This window comes from Palaemon carinicauda, chromosome 32 (genome assembly GCF_036898095.1).
Source record: "Palaemon carinicauda isolate YSFRI2023 chromosome 32, ASM3689809v2, whole genome shotgun sequence".
In the NCBI taxonomy this organism is placed as follows: domain Eukaryota; kingdom Metazoa; phylum Arthropoda; class Malacostraca; order Decapoda; family Palaemonidae; genus Palaemon; species Palaemon carinicauda.
In genome coordinates this window covers 72,843,237-72,867,887 of record NC_090756.1, presented here as the reverse complement: position 1 = coordinate 72,867,887, position 24,651 = coordinate 72,843,237, and the positions used below count along the sequence as shown (strand labels likewise).

General features: G+C 37.6%; 1 protein-coding gene across 4 annotated transcripts in view; it reads left to right on the top strand.

Moving 5' to 3' along the window:
• Positions 1–24,651, top strand: part of LOC137625386 (uncharacterized) — a 622,677-nt gene that overhangs the window by 298,942 nt on the left and 299,084 nt on the right. The window lies entirely within an intron of this gene.

The window sequence follows — 24,651 nt, the reverse complement described above, 5'->3', positions numbered from 1 at the left end:
TATATTACTATTGAAAACGAAATAATTAAAATATAACCATTGAAGCAGAAGCCACTGCAGTGTTTCAATTGTTTTAAATTTGGACAACCGTCTAAGGTTTGCAAAAGTGAGAAATTATGTGGTATTCGCTCCAAATCTTACCATGGAGAATGTGCACTTGGAGAGGTGTTTAAATTGCAACTTGAGTCATAAATCCACAAACAAGAGTTGCGAGTGGTATAAGTTGGAAGAAGCTGCCCTTAACAAATCTAGTTTGGAACATATAAGTGTGGGACATGCAAAAAGACTATTAAATAAATCAAATAGACATGCTAAGGCATTAAAATCAAACACACCTAGTACTGCCAATAACTTTAGAAAAAGAAATATACCATCTCATAAAATATCAAATGACAAGGTAAGCATATTACCTTCTGGGGCTTTACCACGGCGTATTAACAATAAGGCTTTGCCCATATCTGTACAACCCTCGTCCCCCATTACAAAAACTAGTACAAACCTCTCACAGGCCATGTGCTTGCCTGATTTGATGGAGGTTCCTCTTAAGACCAACTTACCTGATGCGCCTGTAGTGGGAAAGGTGCAAAAACCTAGAATCCCACCATCTATTAATCGTAAAAGAGAGACCTCTCTCTCTCTCTCTCCACCCTCCATTAGAAACATTAAGGTTATGACATCAAATAAATTTTATATTTTGTCTGTTGATGTTTCTAATGAACAAGATGATAAACTGAATAAATCAGAAATTCAAGTTGAGGTCCACCATCTGCCTCAACAAATAGATCAAAAGGATACAAAGAAAAACACAAATGTAAAACCCAACATAACAAGACCATCTCTGAAGAAACCTAGAGGTACTAATGTTAGATTAAAAACTGCTAATGGGAAGACCTCATCCAAGAAGTCTTCCAGAAATATTCCATAATTTTGTCCTCCATTTTGCAATGGAATTGTCAGGGTTTAAGGGCCAAATATGAAGAACTTAAGCTCCTAATTCATGAACATTCCCAATAATATTATGTCTACAGGAAAATAAGCTTGATGGTAACACTCCTAGTCCACGAGAGTATGTTAGCTAAAGAAAACCATATAATCAACAAGCAGGGAGCCATGGTGGAAGTCTCATGTACGTTCGTCGAGATGTTCCCCAAATACCTATTTCTATTCGTACACCCCTGCAGGCAGTGGTTGTACAAATTGATATAGGGAGAAAATATACAATATGCTTTCTGTACTTAGACTCCCTCAACCTTTTCTCTTACTGGGAGATATGAATGGTAGACATCCTTTATGGGGTGATGTTTTGGCAAACACAAGGGGCAATATTATCTCATCAATTGTGGAGATTGAGGATGTGGGATTCCTTAATACAGGAGAGCCAACGCACTTCCATGTTCAGACAGGTACCTTGTCATGCATTGACCTTTCAATTACAAGCTCTAACTGCCTTACTTGATTTTGATTGGAGGACATTATATGATTGGCATACTAGTGATCATGCACCAGTCATTATAAACACCGACAAGGGTTAAATTTTGTGAGCTAAGTGAAATCAAAGGAGTGCAGAACAGTTTGAAAGTGTTGATGATGCCATAGACATATTGAAAAGTTTCAACTTTCCATACAGCAGGAATCAATTCGATTCCCAAAACCGCGGGATTATTCAAATGACGACCAGTCCGGTGGTGGTCTTCAGAATTAACAGTCTTGCACAGATCCACCCGAAAATATCTGACTAGATTGCGTAGATGCCATACTGATGAAAATTTGATAACATACAAAAGTGTAGAGCACAGTTCCGCCGTGCAATAAAAGAAGCTAGACGGCAGTCTTGGGTGTCTTTTGTTTCCTCCATTAACAGTAGAACTCCACCATCTTCTGTATGGAGGAAATGAATAAGATTGCTGGCAAATTTACCCCGAAGCCACCACCAGTGCTGAAAGTGAACGGTCAGTATGTGACTAAAGCAAATGATGTTAGCAATGCCCTAGATGATAATTTTTTCAAATGTATCTTGCAAGTGTGTAGCAGCTCCTGGTCACCAATATAGGAGCATTGAAGAAAAGAAAATGTTAAATTTTGCAACGGGAAGGGAAGAGTCATATAATTTTCTTTTTACTGAAGGAGAATATGATTCGGCACTTTCCACTTGTAACGATACAGCCCCTGGACCTGATTGAATTCCATATGCAATGATTAAGCATGTACATTTTAATACAAAGTTATTTATTTTAAGCATTATTAATAGAATATGGCATGATCATAGTTATCCAAGTGTTTGGGAACCATCCATTATTTTAGCCTTTGTAAAACCCGGTAAGGACAAGTTTTTTAGCAGCAAACTACCGACCCATTGCATTGACATCTTGTTTATGTAAACTCATGGAGAAAATGGTCAATGCAAGGCTGATGTGCTACCTTGAAAAGAAGGGTTTTTTATCACATATTCAATGTGGATTCACAAAAATGCACTCAACGAATGATGTGATGATACGACTTGAGTCCTCTATTTGTGAAGCGTTTGCTTTCAAACAGCACCATGTGACAGTCTTTTTTTACCTTTAAAAGGCATATGATACCACATGGAGATATGGTATACTTAAAACAATTCATGAATTGTGATTGAGAGGAGAGCGGCCACTATTTATTCAGGTATTTCTTTCAAGTGAGAGTTGGGGAAACTCTCATTAGAGAGTAAATGCTAGGAAGAAGGAGTTCCTCAGGGTAGTGTGCTAAATGTAATCCTTTTTGCACTAGCAATTAATGGGATATCCTCAGCCATTCCCCGGGTTGTTCTGTCAACATTATTTGTGGATGATCTCTCCACATCATTTACTGTAGCTAGAATGGCAATGGTTGAGAGAAAAGTACAACTCTCAATTGACAAAATTATCCAGTGTGCCGTTATGAATGGATTTAAGTTGTCGACAAATAAAACTACTATTGTACATTTCTGTCGTATCCGGGGAGCACATCCAGACCTGGATATATATAGTACATTAAAGGTCAACGGATACCATGTGTAGGGGAAGCTAAATTTTTAGGTTTGATATTTGATTGTAGACTCAATGGGTTTCTCACCCAAAAGTGTTTAAAGCTAAATGTGTTGAGGCTCTGAATTTTTTAAAAGTATTGTCCCATACATTATGGGGGCAGACAGCAATATTATTTTGAAATTATACAAGGCCTCTATTTTTTTCCATAATTAGATATGGATGTTAAATATACTCCTCAGCCACCCTAAGCTGATTAAAGATATTAGATTCAATACATCATGCTGGTATTAGATTGTCCACAGGAGCGTGTAGAACCTCTCCTATCCCAAGTCTCCTTGTTGATGCTGGAAAGTTTCCTCTAGACCTTTATCGAATGTCTTCCATTATTTGGCATTGGTTTAGATTGCAAAGACTCCCTAATTCTTTAGCCTTTCAGAGTGCAAGCCATGTAAGTCACCCAACATACTTTGAGTTGCACCCAAAATCTCCTCTACCATATGGGTTTTGGGTGAAACAATTTTTAAACAGTCTTGATATAATTAGAATTAGGGTGCTTTCATTTAAGGTATCATCAACGCCTCCTTGGAAATTACCAGAGATATCTTTTTGTAAATATTTTATTGGAGTTAAGAAGAATATGACTGACTTAGAATCCAGGTCTCTGTTTATGGAACATGTTGAAGAACATAGGGGATCGATTTTTATATATACTGATGGCTCCAAATCTGATGTTGGCGTTGGATTTGGAGTACATAGTATTGGTTTTAATTGTAGAGGTACACTTCCTCTAACAGCTTTAATATTTACTGCCGAACTGTATGGCATACTAACCGCTGTTGAGAAAATAGCATTGGAAAAGTAGGGTAATTTTACAATTTTTAGTAATGCAAAGAGTGTTTTTCAAGCTTTAGAAGTTTTTAATTCTAGTCACCCTCTAGTTTTAAAGATATTAGAATGGATTTTTATTATTGGACGGAGAGGTATAACAGTTCGATGTTGTTGGGTTCCAGCACAGGTAGGTGTGTGTGGGAATGAGAAGGCAGATTTACTGGCGAAGAATGCTGCATCCGAGTTGCTACCCCTTGCTATCATTCCGTGTAATGATTTCCTACCTTACATCAAGAAATTGGTTTGTAATAAATGGCAACATCACTGGGTTAGTTTAGATGGCAATAAAATGAGGGAATTAACTAATATCATATCACCTTGGAGGTATAACATGATACCCCTAAAATGGGAGACGACTCTTTGTCGTCTCCATATTGGTCACACACGGTTGACACACGAGTTTCTGCTGAAGGGCCAACACCAACAGTATTGCGAGGACTGTTTAGTACCTTTAACAGTGAGGCATTTGTTGACCGAATGCCTTAATTCTGCTTACTTAAGAAATAGATGTCTGTTTGAGGCTCGAGGTGAGGATGACAGGTTCATCCTTGCTAAGATTCTTGGACATGATGTGTCCTAGTATGTGAGCGGAATTTTTAGATTTATTTCAGAAGCAGGTCTTCTGTAAACTATTTAATTATTATAATAACTTTTAGCTTTTTTGGTTTTAATTGAATTCTCTCTTATTTTTCATATATAATAAATGCTATCGGCATCAATGACCTTAGATATCAGGATGCCAGAAAACTTTCAATCAATCAAAATATCAATAGAATTTTATATATACTGATGGCTCCAAATCTGATGCTGGCGTTGGAATTACATAGTATTGGTTTTGATTGTAGAGGTACACTTCCTCTAACAGCTTCCATATTTACTGCCGAACTGTATGGCGTATTAAGTGCTATTGAGAAAATAGCGTTGGAATAGGAGGGTAATTTTACAATTCTTAGTGATTCAAGGAGTGTTTTTCAAGCTTTAGAAGTTTTTAATTCTAGTAACCCTCTAGTTTTAAAGATTTTAGAATGGATTTTTATTATTGTAGGTATGTCTGGGAATGAGAAGGCAGTTTCACTGGCAAAAAATGCTGCATCCGAGTTGTTGCCAAGATGGTATCCGATTCTGTGTAATGATTTCCTACCTAACATTAAGAATTTGCTTTACAATAAATGGCAACAGCAATGGGATAGTCAAGATGGCAATAAAATGAGAAAAGTAACAAATGTCATATCTCCTTGGAGGTATAACATGATTCCCTTAAAATGGGAGATGTTTCTCTGTCTCCTTATTGGTCACATTCGGTTAACACTCAGAGTTTCTGCTGAATGGCCAACGCCAACCGTATTGTGACGGCTGTTTAGTACCATTAACAGTGGGGCAGTTGTTGACCAAATGCCCTAATTATAATAACTTAAGGAATAGATATTTGTTTGAGGCTTGAGGTGAGGGTGGCAGGTTCATCCTTGCCAAGATTCTTGGACATGATGTGTCCTACTATGCAAGTGGCATTTATAGATTTATATTAGAAGCAGGCCTTTTGAAAGCTATTCAACTTTCATTATTACATTCAACCCTGATGGTTTTAATTGATTATACTTTAATTTTTTTATATATATAAACTAAATGATATTGGCGTCAATGACCTTAGATGTCAGGATGCCTGAAAACTTTAAATCAATAAATCAATCTATGCTGTGAAGATGTAATGATGACATGACCCATAGCAGGCAATTTTTAGCGTTGTAGGAGCTATGTCTAGTTTAGTAGTTCTTGAACTTGAAAATCTCTCTTTTACACACCGAATCTATGCTTTGCATGTACATACACTAGCCCTAGAGCAGGGGACATAATTTTTCTTAGGTATTTATGTCGTATTGGGTTTTGTGTTCTAACCTTTCACAGAAAAGTCCTTTGAAACCATACCACATTAACTCACAAAATACATTAAAGGAAACTCTAATTTTAAAATGAACTTAGTTCATAAGCTGTTCATATGAGGTTAGGTATCAAGTTCACTAATAAATTATCATGTTTAAGCATATAAACTTGGAAGCTTTGCTTGAAAAACAGAATATTTACAGGGTACTAGTATTTTGATACATACATAAACCAAGGCACTTCCCCCAATTTTGGGGGGTAGCCGTCATCATACAAGTGAAACAAAAAAGGGGACCTTTCCTCTATACGTTCCTTCCAGCCTGACAAGGGACTCATCCGAGTTCGACTGGTACTGCTAGGGTGCCATCCCCCCCCCCCCCAACGTTATCCACCACAGATGAAGCTTCATAAGGCTGAATCCCCTACTGCTGCTATCTCCGCTGTTATCCAAGGCACCGGAGGAAGCAGCAGGGCCTACCGGAACTGCATCACAATAGCTCGCCATTCATTCCCATTCTTAGCACGCTGTCTTGCCCCCCTCTCACATCTATCCTCCTATCGCCCAGAGCTTTCTTCACTCCATCCATCCTCCCAAACCTTGGCCTTCCTCTTGTACTTCTCCCATCAACTCTTGCATTCATCACCTTCTTTAGCAGACAGCCATTTTCCATTCTCTCAACATGGCCAAACCACCTCAACACATTCATATTCACTCCAGCTGCTAACTCATTTCTTACACCCATTCTCACCCTCACTACTTCGTTCCTAACCCTATCTATTCGAGACACACCAGCCATACACCTTAGACACTTCAGCTCAAACACATTCAATTTTTGTCTCCGTCACTTTCATTCCCCACAACTTTGATCCATACATTCCAGTTGGTACAATCACTTTCTCATACAGAACTCTCTTTGCATTCATGCCCAACCCTCTATTTTTTACCTCTCCCTTAAACTGCCCCCAACACTTTGCACCCTTCCTTCACTCTCTGACGTACATCTGCTTCCACTCCACCATTTGCTGCAACAACACACCCCAATTACTTAAACGGATCCACCTCCTCAAGTAACTCTCCATTCAACATGACATTCAACCTCGCACCCCCTTCCCTTCACATACATCTCATAACCTTACTCTTACCCACATTAACTCTCAACTTCCTTCCCTCTTAATGAGAGAATGCCTTGATGAAGTCATTGAGCTTCCTGCACGGCATTTCATTCCCGTGCTGAAACTTTGTGACAGGCAAGAGGGCTCTCGAACTTGGGGAAATTACTCCTGAAATTTGAATCTAAATTTCTCTCCCTTTCCTCTAATCCTTCTGCCCAATATTTCTTCGACCTCCTAATTTTATCAACTTTCTTTTGTCTTGCTGTCCTAACTCTATGAGTATTATTTCTCTCTCTCTATATATATATATATATATATATATATATATATATATATATATATATATATATAGAGAGAGAGAGAGAGAGAGAGAGAGAGAGAGAGAGAGAGAGAGAGAGAGAGAGAGAGAGAGAGAGAGAGAGATGTATGCATATATATATATATACATATATATATATATATATATATATATATATATATATATATATATATATATATATATATATATGTATGTATTTATGTTATTTGTTCATTTATTTATTTATATATTTATTTTTATTTTATATAAATGGCGTGGCTATTTCCACATTCGTTATTACTGCCTGCTTAGATGAATGGGAGAAGGGACCACGGTTGGGCCCGTGCCAACAACAAGTGTTGGCTTTAATACCCTAACAACAATGACCACGGTTGGGAGGTATCTGCATTCAAAGCTATATATGAGAGTATTGGATGATCTCAGCCATCCCAAAGATGGTTTGGACCTTTTTGGCGGAACTCCTCTCAAGGGTTGGGTCATTGGAATCCGGGGGGATCCAATCCTTGAGGTGGGACTCTTGGCTTCTGGCTGGAAACCCATCATTACAGATATGGGGAGGATGATTCCATATAACCTTGGTCTCAGTCCTAACAGGGGGGTTTTTCTTACACCTGTGCCTCTTTATCTGTTTTGATGCTATCCTTCGGGTAGGGTATGGAGTGGACCATCTGGGTGGTATATTCTCATTTTGCCGATAGTGGAGAATGCAAATTTCCTTTCCAACGTATGATACTCTCTTAAAATTCTCAAGCAGGTAAACAACAAAACCAACAAAAAACAAAGAAAATCCCACCCTTAACTATGGACCCTTCAAATATTGACTCCCCATCCCCTGGCTTTGCTGACCCCCCCCCCCCCCCCCCCCCGGCACTGTTGACGACCTCTGATAATGTGATAAGGGAAAGTTCTTTTGATGACCTCGGAACGGGAAAGGACCATTCTGCTGATATTTCAAAATCTAGTAATTTGGGTAACGCGAGGAATCTTCGAATCCTTCATGTTACCCAAATTTCAATAGAGACAAATTATGATGATCTATGTAAAGCATTGGAAGGCTATGGATGCATAAAAGAAATAAGGATGAAATTGAAGCTGAAACATGGGATTCATGGATATCTTACAGTAGTTATGACGAAGAATTTAGTGCAATAAGTAACTTGAATAATGTTAAAATTAATGACTTGAATGTCGCGGCTGCTTTCTGCGATAAGGTACCAAAAGGTTTGGATGTGTATAGGCCTGCTGGTTGGTTGAAAAAAGAAGCAGATTTAGTTATGCCCTCCCAGAGAAACCCAAAACCACCAATGTGGCTTATAGCTGAATCAAAGGGGGTTACAATGAATTTTTTTAAAATATGCAAATTGATTCAGAAAAAAAGTAGGAACTATTGCACTAGGCGGTATATCTCGTTTTGGGAAAAATAGTTTCCTTATCCATGCCATATCCAGTACACAGACTGTAATATTGTCCAATATGAAAATAAGTAATGATGACAATAAGTTAGATGTCAAACCCCACCTAAATTTTAGCTACGGAAGGGGCGTTGTTTTTAACAGAGGTCTATATGAATTTACAGAGGAGGAGATACTGGCCATGTGTCCACTAAATGTATGGAAAGTTCACAAAGTCCCAGTTACATCAATGATAATCCTTACGTTCCAGGATACTGATGTACCTTTTCATATTAATATTGAGAACGAAAGGATTAAAGTAAGACCATTGAAGCAGAAGCCACTGCAATGCTTTAATTGTTTTAAATTTGGGCACCCGTCTAAAGATTGCAAAAATAAGATGTGTGGTATTTGCTCCAAATCTTACCATGGAGAGTGTGCACTTGGAGCCAGGTGTTTAAATTGCAGCTCGAATCTTAATTCCACAGACAAGAGCTGCGAGCTATACAAGTTGGAGGAAGCTGCCCTCAACAAATCTAACTTAGAACATATAAGTGTGACCCATGCCAAAAAACTATTAAATAAATCAAATACATATGCTAAGGCATTTAAATCAAACCCACCTAGTACTGCCAATAGCTAAAAAAAAAAGTACACCATCTGAGAAAATGTCAAATAACGAGGTAACCATATTACTTCCTGAGGCTTTACCACGGTGTATTAACACTAGGGCATTGCCCATTGCTGTACAGCCTTCATCCCCCATTACAAAAAATAGTACAAACCTCTCTCAGTCGCTGTCCTTGCCTGATGTGATGGAGGTTCCACTAAGACCAACTTACCTGATACACCTGTAGTGGGAAAGGTGCAAAAACCTAGAATCCCACCATCTATTAATCGTAAAAGAGAGAGACCTCCATCTCTCTCTCCACCCTCCATTAGAAACGTTAAGGTTATGACATCAAATAAATTTGATGTTTTGTCAGTTGATGTTTCTAATGAACCAGAAGATAAACTGAATAGATCAGAAATTCAAGTTGAGGTCCACCATCCACCTCAACAAATAGATCAAAAGGATACAAAGAAAAACACAAACGTAAAACCCAACATAACAAGACCACCTCTGAAGAAACCTACAGGTAATAATGTTAGATTGAAAACTGCTAATGGGAAGACCTCATCCAAGAAGTCTTCCAGAAATAATCCATAGTTTTCTCCTCCATTTTGCAATGGAACTCTCAGGGTTTTGAGGGCGAAATATGAAGAACTTGAGCTCCTAATTCATGAACATTCCCCCATAATTGTAAGTCTACAGGAAAGTATGCTTGATTCTAACACTCCTAGTCCTCGAGAGTATGTTAGCTATAGAACACCATATAATCAACAAGCAGGGATCTATGGCAGAAGTCTCATGTACATTCGTCGAGATGTTCCCCAAATACCTATGTCTATACGTACAACCCTGCAGGCAGTTGTTGTACAAATTTATATAGGGAGAAAATATACAATATGCTCTCTGTACTTACCTCCAAATGATAATATTTTTTATGATGATTTAGCAGAGGTCATTCAACAACTCCCTCAACCTTTTGTCTTACTGGGAGATATGAATGGTAGACATCCTTTATGGGGTGATGTTTTGGTAAACACAAGGGGCAATATTATCTCATTAATTGTGGAGAATGAGGATGTGGGACTCCTTAATACAGGAGAGCCCACGCACTTCCATGTTCAGACAGCTACCTTGTCATGCATTGACCTTTCAATTTCAAGCTCTAACTGCCTTCTTAATTTTGATTGGAGGACATTAGATGATTGGCATACTAGTGATCATGCACCAAACATTATAAACACCAGCAAGGATCTGCCTTTGTAAAGATCGCCACGATGGAATCTTGACAAGGCAGATTGGGTTAAATTTTCTGAGCTAAGTGAAATCGAAGGGAGAGCAGAACAGTTTGAAAGTATTGATGATGCCATAGACCTATTGAATGGAACTCTCCATACAGTAGGAATCAATTCGATTCCCAAAACCACAGCACTTCAAAAGACGACCAGTCCCGTGGTGGTCTTCAGAATTAACAGCCTTGCACACAGCCACCAGAAAATCCCTGACTAGATTGCGTAAACGCCGTACGGATGAAAATTTGATAACATACAAAAAGTGTAGAGCACAGTTCCGTCGTGCCATGAAAGAAGCTAGACGCCAATCTTGGGTGGCTTTTGTTTCCTCCATTAATAGTAGAACGCCACCATCTTCTGTATGGATGAAAATAGAAAAGATTGCAGGCAAATTTACCCCGAAACCACCACCAGTGTTGAAAGTGAATGGTCAGTATGTGACTGAAGGAAATTAAGTTAGCAATGCCCTGGCTGACCATTTTTCAACTGTATCGTGCAAGAGTGTAGCAGCTCCTGGTCACCAGTACAGGAGCATTGAAGAAAAGAAAATTTTAAATTTTGCAACAGGAAGGGAAGAATCGTATAATTCTCCTGTTACTGAAAGAGAACTTGATTCCGCACTCAATACTGGACCCGATGGAATTCCATATGCAATGGTTAAACTTGTACATTTCAGTACAAAGTTATTTATTTTAAGTATTATTATTAGAATATGGCATGATCATAGTTACCCAAGTGTTTGGGAACTAGCCATTATTTTAGCTTTTTTTAAAACCTGGTAAGGACAAGTTTTTAGCAGCAAGCTATCGACCCATTGCATTGACTTCTTGTTTATGTAAAATCACAGAGAAGATGGTCAATGCAAGGTTTATGTGGTACCTTGAAAAGAAGAGTATTTTATCACCGATTCAATGTGGATTCAGAAAAAAAGCACTCAACAACTGATGTGTTAATAAGACTTGAGTCCTCTATTTGTGAAGCCTTTGCTTCCAAACACCACCATGTGACAGTTTTATTTTTTACCTTGAAAATGCATATGATACCACATGGAGATATGGTATACTTAAAACAATTAATGAGCTAGGATTAAAAGGAGAACTACCACTATTTATTCAGTCATTTCTTTCGCATAGAGTTTTTCAAATGAGAGTGGGGGAAACTCTATCAGAGAGTAAGTGTCAGGAAGGAGTTCCTCAGGGGAGTGTGCTGAGTGTAACCCTGTTTGCACTAGCAATTAATGGGATATCCTCAGTCATTCCCCAAGATGTTCTCTCAACATTATTTGTGGGTGATCTCTCAATATCATTTGCTGGAGCTAGAATGGCAATGGTTGAGAGAAAAATACAACTCTCTATTGACAAAATTATCCAGTGGGCCGATATGAATGGATTTAAGTTCTCGACAAGTAAAACTACCATCGTCCATTTTTGTCGTATCCGGGGAGTACATCCAGAGCCGGATATATACATTAAAGGTCAACGGATGCCATGTGCAAGTGAAGCTAAATTTATAGGTTTGATATTTGATTGTAGGCTTATAGGGGTTCTCACTTGCAAGCGTTGAAAGCTAAATGTCCTGAGGCTCTGAATACATCATGGGGGGGGGGGGGGGGTTGACCTCAATACTATTTCAAAATTATACAAGGTCTTGATTTTTTCCAAAATAAGTTGTGGATGTGAAATATACTCTTCAGCCACCCCAAGCTGGTTAAAAATATTAGACTCTATACATCAATGTCTACAGAAGCATTTAGAACCTCCCCCATCACAAGTCTCCTTGTTGATGCTGGAGAGTTACCTCTAGACCTCTACCGAATGTCTTCCATTATTTGGTAGTGGTTTAGATTGCAAAAACTCCCTAACTCTTTAGCCTTTCAGACTGCAAGCCTTGTAAGGCACTCAACCTACTTTGAGTTGCACCCAAAATCTCCTCAACCTTTTGGGTTTCGTGTGAAACAATTATTAAACAATCTGGATATAATTAGAATAAAGGTGCTTCCATTCAAGGTATCATGAACGCTTCCATGGAAATTACCTAACGCATCTTTTTGTAAATACTTTATTGGAGTTAAGAAGAATGTGACTGACTTAGAATCCAGGTCTCTTTTAATGAAACATGTTGCAGAATATAGAGGATTGACTTTTATATATACTGATGGCTCCAAATCTGATGCTGGCGTTGGATTTGGAGTACATAGTAATGATTTTAATTATAGAGGTGCACTTCCTCTAACAGCTTTCAAATTCTGTCACTAATCAGCCAAGCTTCTTTTCCCCATCTGCAACCAGTACAGTATCATCAGCAAACAACAACTGATTTACCTCCCATTCATGATCATTCTCGTCCACCAGTTTCAATCCTCGACCAAGCACTCGAGCATTCACCTCTCTCACCACTCCATCAACATACAACCACAACGACATCACACATCCGTGTCTCAGCCCCCCTCTCACCGGAAACCAATCACTCACTTCATTTCCTATCTTAACACATGCTTTACTACCTTTGTAGAAACTTTTAACTGCTTGCAACAACTTTCCACCAACTTCATATAACCTCATCCCATTCCACATTGCTTCCCTATCAACTTTTATACTGTTTCTCCAGATCCATAAATGCAACATACACCTCCTTACCTTTTGCTAAATATTTCTCACATATCTGCCTAACTGTTAAAATATGATTCATTCAACCCCTACCTCTTCTAAAACCACCCTGTACTTCTAAGATTGCATTCTCTGTTTTATCCTTTATCCTATTAATCAGTACTCTACCATACATTTTTCCAACTACACTCAACAAACTAATACCCCTTGAATTACAACACTCGTGCACATCTCCCTTACCTATATATAGTGGTACAATACATGCACAAACCAAATCTAATGGTACCATTGACAACACAAAACATATATTAAACAATCTCGCCAACCATTCAAGTACAGTTACACCCCCTTCCCACAACATCTCAGCTGTCTCACCATCCATACCAGATGATTTTCCTTCTCCCGTTTCATGTAGTGCTCTCCTCACTTCGTGCCATGAAAGAAGTTAGGCGCCAGTCTTGTATGTCATTTGTTTCCTCCATTAACAGTGGAACACCAACTTCATCTGTGTGGATGAAAGGCAAAAAGATAACAGGCAAATTCACCCCCAAACCCACCACCAGTGTTTAAGGTAAATGGCCAGTATATGACTGGAGCAACTGAAGTTAGCAATGTCCTGGCCGACGATTTTTCAAATGTATCGTGCAAGTGTGAAGCAGCTCCTGGTCACCAGTATAGGAGCATTAAAGAAAAGAAAGTTTTAAATTTCACAACAAGAAAGCAAGTCATATAATTCTCCTTTTACTAAAAGAGAATTTGATTCTATTCTTCCTACGTGTAACAATACAGCCCCTGGACCCGATGGAATTCCATATGCAATGATTAAACACGTACTGTTTAATACAAAGTTATTTATTTTAAGCATTTTTAATAGAATATGGCATGATCTTAGTTATCCAAGTGTTTGGGAACTAGCCATTATTCTAGCCTTTTTAAAACCCAGTAAGGACAAGGTTTTAGCAACAAATTTTAGGCCAAATGCATTGACATCTTGTTTGTGCAAAATCATGGAGAATATGGTCAATGTAAAAATTATGTGGTACCTTGAAAAGAAGGGTATTTTATCGCCCATTCAATGTGGATTCAGAAAAATGCACCTCACGACTGATCTGCTGATACGACTTGTGAAGCCTTTGCTTCCAAACAGCACCATGTGACAGTCTTTTTTGATCTTGAAAAGGCATATGATACCACATGGAGATATGGTATACTTAAAAGAATCCATGAGTTTGGATTAAGAGGAGAGCTACCACTATTTATTCAGTCATTTTTTTCACATAGAGTTTTCCAAGTGAGAGTTGGGTGAACTCAATCAGAAAGTAAAGGCCAGGAAGAAGGAGTTCCTCAGGAGAGTGTGCTGAGTGTAACCCTTCTTGCACTTGCAATTAATGGGATATATTCAGTCATTCCCCAGGATGTTCTCACAACATTATTTCTGGATGATCTCTCTATATCATTTGCTGGAGCTAGAATGGCAATGGTTGAGAGAAAAATACAACTCTCTATTGATAAAATTATCCAGTGGGCCGATATGAATGGATTTAAGTTCTCAGCAAGTAAAACTACAATTGTCCATTTCTGTCGTATCGGGGGAGTACAAGTGAAGCTAAATTTCTAGGGTTGATATTTGATTGTAGACTTACATGTGTTTCTCACTTAAAAGCATTAAAAGCTAGATGTCTTGAGGCTTTGAATCTTTTAAAAGTATTGTCCCTTACATCATGGGGGGCAGACCGCAATACTATTTCAAAATTATAGAAGGCCTTGATTTTTTTCAAAATTAGTTATGGATGCGAAATATACTCCTCAGCCACCCCAAGCCGGTTAAAAATATTAGATTTTATACATAATGTTGGTATTAGATTGTCCACAGGAGGATTTAGAACTTCGCCTCTCACAAGTCTCCTTGTTGATGCTGGGGAGTTGCCTCCAGACCTTTACCGAATGTCTTCTATTATTCGGTATTGGTTTAGATTGCAAAGACTCCCTAATTCTTTAGCCTTTCAGAATGCAAGCCTTGTAAGGCACTCAACCTACTTTGAGTTGCACCCAAAATCTCCCCAACCTTTTGGGTTTCGGGTGAATCAATTATTATACAATCTGGATATAATTAGAATTATGGTGCTTCCATTCAAGTTATCATGAACGCTTCCATGAAAATTACCTAACGCATCTTTTTGTAAATACTTTATTGGAGATAAGAAGAATTTGAATGACTTAGAATCCAGGTCTCTTTTTATGGAACATGTTGCAGAACATAGAGGATCGACTTTTATGTATACTGATGGCTCCAAATCTGATGCTGGTGTTTGATTTGGAGTACATAGTAATAATTTTAATTGTAGAGGTGCACTGCCTCTAACATCTTCCAAATTTACTGCCAAATTGTATGGCATACTAAACGGTATAGAGAAAATAGCTTTGGAAAATGAGGGTAATTTAGCAATTTTTAGTGATGCAAGGAGTGTTCTTCAAGCTTTAGAAGTTTTCAATTCTAGTAACCCTCTAGTTTTAAAGATTTTAGAATGGCTTTTTATTATTCAACGGAGAGGTATATCAGTTTGATTTTGTTGGGTTCCAGCACAAATAGGTGTGTGTGGGAATGAGAAGGCAGATTTACTGGCAAAGAATGCATCATCCTAGTTGATACCAAGGAGGTATCCCATTCCCTGTAAAGATTTCCTACCTTACATCAAGAAATTGGTTTTTAATAAATGGCAACAGCACTGGGATAGTCTAGATGGCAATACAATGAGGGAAGTAACAAATATCATATCACCTTGGAGGTATAACATGATACCCCGAAAATGGGAGACGACTCTTTGTCGTCTTCGTATTGGTCACACACGGTTGACACACGAGTTTTTGCTGAATGGCCAACACTAACCATATTGTGAGGACTGTTTAGTACCTTTAACAGTGAGGCATTTGTTGACCGAATGCCCTAATTTTAGTAATTTAAGAAATAGATATCTGTTTGAGGCTTAAGGTGAGGATGGCAGGTTCATCCTTGCCAAGATTCTTGGACATGATGTGTCCTACTATGCGAGTGGAATTTTTAGATTTATTTCAGAAGCAGGTCTTCTGAAAACTATTTAACTATTATAATGACTTCTTAACTTTTATGGTTTTAATCGAATTCTTTTTTATTTTCCATATATAATTAATGCTATTGGCGTCAATGACCTTAGATTTCGGGATGCCAGAATACTTCCAATCAATCAACCAATCTCCTCACTTCCTCTGTTGTAATCTCTCTCTCATTCTCATCCCCCATCACCGGCACCTCAACACCTGCAACAGCAATTATATCTGCCTCCCTACTATCCTCAACATTCAGTAAACTTTCAAAATATTCCACCCACCTTTTCCTTGCCTCTTCTCCTTTTAACAACCTTTCATTTCCATCTTTCACTGTCTCTTTAATTCTTTAACCAGCCATCCTTACTCTCTTCACTTCTTTCCAGAACAACTTCTTCTTTTCTTCCCCCCAGATGCTGAAGCCTTGATGTGGATGGGGGGCTTAGGGATTAGCAGCTGGGTTCCGATGTTTGGTGGGAATTGCTTCCCCACTGGTCCTTGGTGCCAAGCTGTTGATCCAACTAAATTAGTCAGGACTTTCTCTTTTCCTTTTGTTTTTTCCTTTTTTCTCCCATCTCAAACTCTTGGACATGAACTTGTTATTGACTTTGGCTTATGTTTGATTATGGTTTGGCTGCCTCTTTGGATTTGACGCAGGTGGGATGGACGGCATGCCATTTCAAAAGAACTCGAGTACCTGACGTGACCGAGCGAGGGGAAAATTTTATGTCAAACCTTTCCCTTAGTGCTGGGTCTGACGTTGACGGCCGTCATGACGCCTCAAGTGCTGAGGGCGGGGTGTATCTCTGGATATTGCCCCTAGGGCGGCCCTAATTGTAGGGATGAACCCGTCCTCTAAGTGTGGCTCCTTGGTGGGTGGGGGGAATATCCAGATGAAATTAATCTTCTCGTCATTATGGCGAACCCACCGAAACCCGTTGACGACCAACCCGCTTCCTCTCTGGTTGACTCTTCCAGGAAAATAGTTCACTCGATGGACTCGCATTCATCCAGTGCTATTACTCTGGAACCTTTCATTCCAACTTCCCCCAGATGCCAGAGAAATAAAAACTCTGGCAGTTTAAATGAATATTTAAGGGTCCTATATTGTGAGGGAATTACTCGCAATGGGAATTATGAAGAATTATTTAATGTTCTGAAAAAGTTTGGAGATATAACAAGAATGAAACTGCAGCTCTCCAACGATAAACAAGAATTTGAGGCTTGTGTCACTTTTAGTAACACATTACAAGTTACAAATGCTTTTCATGAAATAAGAAATGGTAAAGTTTCTGACCTTTCTTGTCGAGTGAAATTGCATAGTATAAAAAACGGTTTTAGACTCTGAATATGACTTTATACCCAAATGGTCTGCCTTGCATGAAGAAGTTCTGGAAAATACCAGAATAGTACCAGAACCAGTCTGGTATGTTGCTTCATACAAGGAGGGCTGTAATAATCTGATAAAGGGGTATGAATGTATTGAAAAAAAGGTAGGCTGTATTCCACAGGGAAATTTAACACGCTATGGCCGTTGTCTGCTTATTAAAGCAGGTAACGAATCTCAAGCTGTATTATTGAATAATTTTAAAGCTTCCTCGTCAGATATAATTCAGAGAGTCTCTCCTCACCACTCTTACAACCACGCAAGAGGAATTATTTATAGTAGGGATCTAAGTGAATTTTCTGATGAAGATATACTGAAAAGATGCCCAGCTACCGTTCTTAAAGCTAAAAAACTAAAAGGGAATAATAATGCAATTTGTTTAATCTTTTCATCACATTACCAACCAGATTACATCAAGATCAGACACTTAACAAGAAATTCCACCCACGACCAATGCAATGTTATAAGTGTTACGAGTATGGCCACATTAATGTAAAGTGTACTAATAAGAAAAGATGTTATATTTGTTCCGAATTTCATGATCCCAACGAATTCCATGATACCTCCGCCGATTTTACTCATGAATAGTTTTGTTTCCATTGTGAGGGAGCTCACTCTCCCAATTCTAAACTGTGTCCTCAGTACAAACTAGAGCAATCAATAATTGAGACTGCCAATAAAGAGCATATAACTTTTGGAGCAGCAAGGAAAAAACTTAATGCTTCTAATCCAACATATGCCAGAGTTTTGTCCAATCCCGTAAAGTTAGATAATAACTCAAGGAATACTTACCCCACAGTTACTGTTGGATCTAAATATCCTGAGATTTCACCTTCTTCATCAACAAATCCCTCAAGGCCCGACAAGATTTCCAATAATTCCAGCAAGCCACAGAACTCTCATCCAGTTCCAGCTATTCTGGAAAACAATAATAGCAGTAGAATAATAAAAAAAACCAAATAACAAAGTAGGCCAAAATGGTCCCTTAAAGCAAGAAGACCGTATTCCACTGCAAAACCGTTTCAACACACTTGCCATAGACAGTGCCAGCAAGGCTATAGAAAACATAGGAGAAATAGAGATGGATGATATCGAGCCCCATAAATCAAAATGCGCGAGCAAGAAAAGAGTAATTGAAGATACAACACCACCCAAACCCCAAAAAACAAATAATATAGAATTTATACCAGATGCAATTGAAATGGATATCGAAAAATTACTAGAACTCCCAACCTCTGGACCCGAACCTAACACAGTCAATAACCACATCACTAAACAAGTGATAAAAGTTGAAGTCCATAGGAATCCTCATGACCCTCAAGGAAGTGAAAGCAAGTCGAATAATAATGCACCCATTAAAGAAATAAGCCCTTCTCCAGTTCTAGGTATGACTGGAAAACTAATGCTTTCACGTAAAACAATGGCAGAAAATACAACACACAAAGTTTCATGTGGTTGTAACGATTGCTTCATGGCAGAATTCAATGACCCTAAAAATCTAAATGTACATAAGATGAATAATATAATAGATAATTTTACTAAGAACAAAAACAAAAACCAGTATGGCAAATTAGAAAGCCACAATGCTGGTTGTATGTGTGTTGACCACCTAATAAAGAAACGTGCAACAGGCACCCTCCAACTGGAAAAATTTATAAAAAAAACTTAACCTTAATCCAAATGACACCCAGGAAGCTAATACAAACAAGGGTAAAACCCAGGGAGCCATACCCAAGGAACCAAATCTTGATTCAAAAACTACAACTAGCGTAGTCAAGCAGAAACCCGTCTCCAACAGAATAAGCAGAAATAATGCCTTACCCAGTGGAAATTTATCTTCTTTGCCGTAACGTTCAATCCTTACATAATTCAGTGGAATATTAATGGTCTCAAAACCTGTTTACATTTAGGGGAAATCCAAAGACTATTGAAAAATTATAACCCTATTGCAATATGCTTACAACATACTAATGATACTGTTCCTTCAATAGGAAACTACAGTTTAGCATCTCGCTCAATACCTTCTCCCAATACTTTAGGGACTGCAGTATATGTTCATAATAAAGTAACTTATGATGCTTCAATATTCAACACATCAGAGTTTCAATTATCTGGAGTTAGATTACATCTAAATAACGACACTTTTAATATCTATAATATGTACAATCAACCCTCTTTCAACTATGATATACAAAATCTACCTAAAGTACTCTCAAATATGCAAGACGATATACTATTACTAGGAGACTTCAACTCCCATAACTCCATATGGGACACCAATTGTGTTGATGTCGACATGAATAGCTCAAAGGTTGAACAGATGATGAATGATCATAACCTCTGTATATTGAATGAGGCAGAGAGTAGCACTTACTATTCAAAAGCTCATGGAACCTATTCGTCAATAGATTTAACTCTGTGTTCCAATAATATTGTTGATAGGTTCGAATGGAATGTCTTAGACGACCTGTTTACCAGTGATCATTTTCCTATTTTGATTACCATATTAGGACATACACCAACTTCTTCGATTCAACGATATAATACAGATAAAGCTGACTGGGATAAGTTCAAGTTTTACACTAAGCAAGTGCCTCCCTTTGATTACTCCCAAGATCATGATAAAACAAATGATGACGTTGTGAATTTTATCACACAAGCGGCTGATAAATCGATACCTCTAACTGGCACCCGACAGTTAAAACATTCAGTCCCATGGGGGTCAGAGACATTAACCCAGCTGATGAACGAAAAGCATGCAGTTGGAAGAAAATTAGAAACCCTAAATAAAAGATTCAAACATTTGAGCACTGGTCCCCTAATGTTAGGGAATAAAATAAACAAACTGGTTGACATATCAATAGAAATTAGTGTTGAAACCATATTTTAATAGGGTTTCTGCTAAATTCAGAAAGGAAGTAATTAAAGGCAAGATAATTTCATGGCAAAAATACGTGTCAAGCATATCGGATAATACTTCTGTGCAGAAGGTGTGGCAGAAGTTTAGGAAGATTAATGGCTCTTACAGCAAACCAGCGAGACACACATTAATGCATAACGGCTCGTTAATACATGATACTCAGACAATCTCTAATAATATCGGCCATAATATTGAAAATATAAGCAGCATTGATAATTTAGATGCCCACTTTCGAGCCATTAAAAGAAGAGAAGAAGCAACACCATTGAACTTTGATACTATGGAGGATAGCTATTATAATAAAAGATTCACTGAAGAGGAGTTGGAATTTGCCTTATCTAATTGTAGGTCAACAGCCCCAGGTAAATATAAGATAAATTTCGATATGCTTAGAAATCTAGCCCCTTTAGCTAAAGCATATCTATTGGATTTTTACAATCATCTTTGGACCAAACCCCTATTTCCAAAGGCATGGAAACATGCAATAGTAATACTAATAGTAAAGGCAGGGAAAGATCCAAGTAATCCAAACAATTACAGACCAATTTCATTAACCAGTTGCATATGTAAATTACTGGAAAAATGGTAAATTATAGACTAAATTGGTGTTTACGTCGCAATAATATTCTATCAACTTCTCAATTTGGCTCACAATCAGAACGATCTTCTTTGGATTCACTTTCACACTTAGAATATTATATACGTAGAGGCTTTGAACGAAAACAGATCACAATAGCCATATTTTTTGATATTCAAAAGGCATATGATACAACGTGGAGACACTCGATACTAAAATCCTTACATCAGAATGGTTTTCGAGGACACCTATTTTTATTAGAAATTTTATTGGTGGAAGAACGTTTCAAACTCGTATTGATAACATTTACTCCGAATCTTTTAATCTTGACAGTGGTGTACCGCAAAGCAGTGTTTTAAGCTGGACTCTTTTTACATTGGCAATTAACGACATTGTTAATCAAATGCCACTAGGAGTTCAAAGTAGTCTATATGTAGATGACTTTGCAATTTACTATTCCTCCAATAGCCTGCGTCATTTACAAAGGATTCTAAATAGTGCCACTAGAAAAGTACTAACGTGGACCGCATCTGTTAGTTTTAGACTTTTGGCAGAAAAAACTCAAGCCATAATGTTTTATAAAAACAGTAGATGGAAGCAAAACCAAGATATCAATCTAACATTGGGCAACTTACAAATCCAATTTCAAGATAAGGTAAAGTTTTTGGGACTAATTTTTGACACCCATTTGAATTGGAAAGCACATGTATCATACATCAAATCCAAATGTAACAGTGCTCTTAATTTAATGAGGAAATTATCTCACACAACCTGGGGTGCAAGGAGATCAACTTTACTAATGATGTATAAAGCATTAGTATTATCAAGAATTGATTATGGTAGCCCAATTTATGGTTCAGGATCAGAAGCAACTTTGAAATCTTTAGATCCAATACACACTCGAGGCCTGAGAATTTGTAGCGGAGCATTTAGATCATCCCCAAATCTCTCAGTTTTATGTGAAATTGGAGAACCCCCATTGTCTTTGCATCGGGATTTTGTAACAATGCGGAGTGCATTGAAAATTTTATCCACTAATTCTCCAACAAAAAAGCTTTTTAATGAGAGGGACATATTTATAAACAACCATGAACCACCATTCCCAATTAGGGCAAACAGACTGTTACAATCAACAAACGTTAAAGTGAATCTTATCCAACCATCTTTATTTCCCCCACCTTGGATTATGACAAGGACAAGAATCTGTTCTCATCTGTTTTATTTATCAAAAAAATTCACTTATACTCCAAGTCACCACAAGCAAATTACCATAGAACATATTCAGAGAAAAGGTCCTCACTATGCAATATATACTGATGGTTCTAAATCCCCAATGGGTACTGGATGTGCTGCAGTATCTTTAAATGGAACACAACAATTATCGATGCCAAAAGAATCATCAGTATTTACATCAGAGTTATATGCCATTTTACAAGCAAACAATATGATTAAAACCATTGAAGACAGGAAGAATTTTAAATTTGTCATCTATTCAGATTCTCAAAGTGCCATAGTGGCCCTTAAAAACTATACTCATAGGAACCACTTGATCCTAAGAATTAAAGACCTTATAAGTAAATTATCTTCTCAGTGTGTAAGTGTCGAGTTATGCTGGATACCGGCTCATGTTGGAGTTGTTGTTAATGAAAATGCGGATGCTGCTGCTAAAGAAGCCATTAAATTACCACAACAAAACATTGACCTCCCAGTTGGAGATTTGATTACATTATTAAGGCATTTCATATTGGAAAAATGGCAGAATGTTTGGAATAATGTGCCAGAAAATAATAAATTAAGGCAAATTAAACCGAAGGTTGCTCCTTGGGATTCCTCGACACAAAAGAACAAGAGAACAGAAGTAATTTTAACCAGGTTACGAATTGGGCACTCGAGATTAACCCATGAATTTTTAATGAGTACACCTCACGGCACTGTTCCAATGTGCAGTGAGTGTGATACTTTTTTTTATCTATTAAACATATATTTTCGGTTTGTAAAGTTTTCCAGCAAGAGAGAGAGAGATATGTTTTGGTCAGAAAACTTTTTCTGAAATTTTAACTGAATCAAGTAATTTTTCTGTCTCTAGAATTTTAACCTTTTTAAGGAATTCACGTATTATTGATAGAATCTAAATTTTTCCCCAAGTTTTTTTACTAATTCATTTTAAATTACATAGATTTAATATATTGTTAATTATTTTCATCACTCAGATTTCATATATATATATATATATATATATATATATATATATATATATATATATATATATATATATATATATATATATATATATATATATATATATCATTCATCTATTCACCCATATTTAGAATATTTAAAGATTATAAGTATATACTGTATATACATATATATAATTTTTTTTTCATTTATTTATTTTTTTTCCTTATCAATTGAATTTTTGATAATCTTATATTTCTTTATATCCTGATTTTTTTCGGGCCAGCCCTGTGAGAGTCAAGCTTGACTCATTGGGCTGGTAAAACTCCTTCTTTTAATAATAATAATCTTCTTTTCTTCATATGAATGACCCAATCCCTGACCCCACCTCAGGTCAGCTGCCCTCTTTGCCTCACTTACCTTGCGCTTTACTTCCACATTTTTCTCTCTATATCTTTCATACTTATCTAATACTCTGCTACATTCTTCAAAAGCCCTTGTTTTCTCTTCCAATTTTCCCTTCACTCCTTCATTCCACCATTCACTGCTCTTCCTCATGCTACCTCCAACAAACTTCTTGCCCCACACATCACTTGCAATCCCAGCAAAATTTTCTTTTACTAACTTTCATTCCTCCTTTAAATTACCAGTTTCTCTTACATTCATTCTGTCATATGCCATTTTCAACCTTGCTTGATATTTACTTTTTACCCCTGGTTTTATTTGTTCTTCAACCCTCACTAGCTCCCTTTTACCTCCCCCTACTCTATTTCCCCACTCTTTTGCTACAGCTAATTTTCCTTCTACCAAAAAATTATCAGAAATACCGTTAGCCATACCCCTAAACACATGCACATCTTTCAATCTTCCTAACATTCTTTAGTTATCAACACATAATCCATTAACGCCCTTTTTACCACTCTTCCATATGCCACTCTTACCCATGTATACTTGTTTTTATCTTTCTTTTTGAAAAAGCTAGAACTTATCACCATCTCTTGCTCAACACACATATCTACCAGTCTCACCTCTCTCATTTTCACCTGGTACGCCATACTTCCCAATGACACCTTCTACCACTCCAGCACTCACTCCAGCATTTAAGTCACCCATGACAACTACATAATTCCTTCTACTCAGTCCTTCTACACCTACTTAATTCATTCCAGAACTCATTCCCCTCTTCTTCACTTTTCTCACAACCTGGCCCATACGCACTGACAAAAGCCCAACATTCCGTACCCAACCTAACCCATACCCACATTAACCTAGATGATATCTCCTTCCATTCCACTACTTTACCTGTCATCCATTCACTCAGTAAAAAAACCACACCCTCTCTTGCTCTTCCCCTTTCAATCCTAGACACTCTACCAGACATTTCACCAAACATCACTTCACCCTTCCCTTTTATC